The sequence below is a fragment of the Coregonus clupeaformis genome, chromosome 39 (genome assembly GCF_020615455.1).
Source record: "Coregonus clupeaformis isolate EN_2021a chromosome 39, ASM2061545v1, whole genome shotgun sequence".
NCBI lineage: Eukaryota > Metazoa > Chordata > Actinopteri > Salmoniformes > Salmonidae > Coregonus > Coregonus clupeaformis.
Genome location: NC_059230.1, coordinates 20,018,562 through 20,019,514, shown reverse-complemented (window position 1 = coordinate 20,019,514; position 953 = coordinate 20,018,562).

The window sequence follows — 953 nt, the reverse complement described above, 5'->3', positions numbered from 1 at the left end:
TATTATGACTCAAAAGGCATATATGTAAAGATATCTGAATTCTTTAGGTTTTTACTGTTGAAATGTGACTCTAGGTGAGGAGTCTATTTACAGAGGTTGTGGTTCACTGAGAGAAGGACCCTTTTATTTTTACTGTTGATATCTGAAATCTTAGGTTTTTACTGTTGAAATGTGACTCTAAGAGAAGAAGTCTAGTTACAGTGGTTCACAAGCGAAGGACCGACTTTTATTTTCTGTTGAATTGTGGCTTTCTAGTGAGGAGCCTATTTACAGAGGTTTGGTTCACAAGAGATGGACCCTTTTATTTGATCCACAAGAGAAGGATCTGGTGACTTGATAAAAAGATTCAGATAGTCGGGTTGAGTTAATTCCGTGAGAATCCAAGTCCAGAAAAGGTTCTCCCGACTAGACGCCAGTTGAATGGTTTAAACGACTGGGAGTCTCCTTGAGGAGAATCAATAAAATAAAATAAAAATACAAGTTCAGATAGTCGGGCAATGGTTGGCTTGGCACTCAACTAGATGTACTGTGAGGAACTCAAACTGAATTCGTGTGTTGATGTTGATATGTAAATGCAAAATGTAAATGTTGAAAGTGTTAACCTGAATGTTGTGTAAGATTGGCCGTTTCATGAGACTAACTAGTTGATAACTTTTAAGAGGACCACCGAGTCCTATTTTGCCTGTTATGCAGCCGCTAGCGTAAAAGCTGACTTGTACTTTTTTCCCTCTTGTGGTGTTGGTATTTCCTTAGTTCCTAAAATTAAATTGATAATTATTTTGGAAGCACTCGAGTTGGTTAATATATTGTTCCAAAAGGGCGATTCTGATACCTTTTGGGAAAATATATAATAACTCGAATACCTGAAAAACAATAATAACTTTTGCAAAATAATTCCCAAAATTAAATTGATAATTATTTTAGGAGCGCTCGAGTTTGCTAATATATTCTTC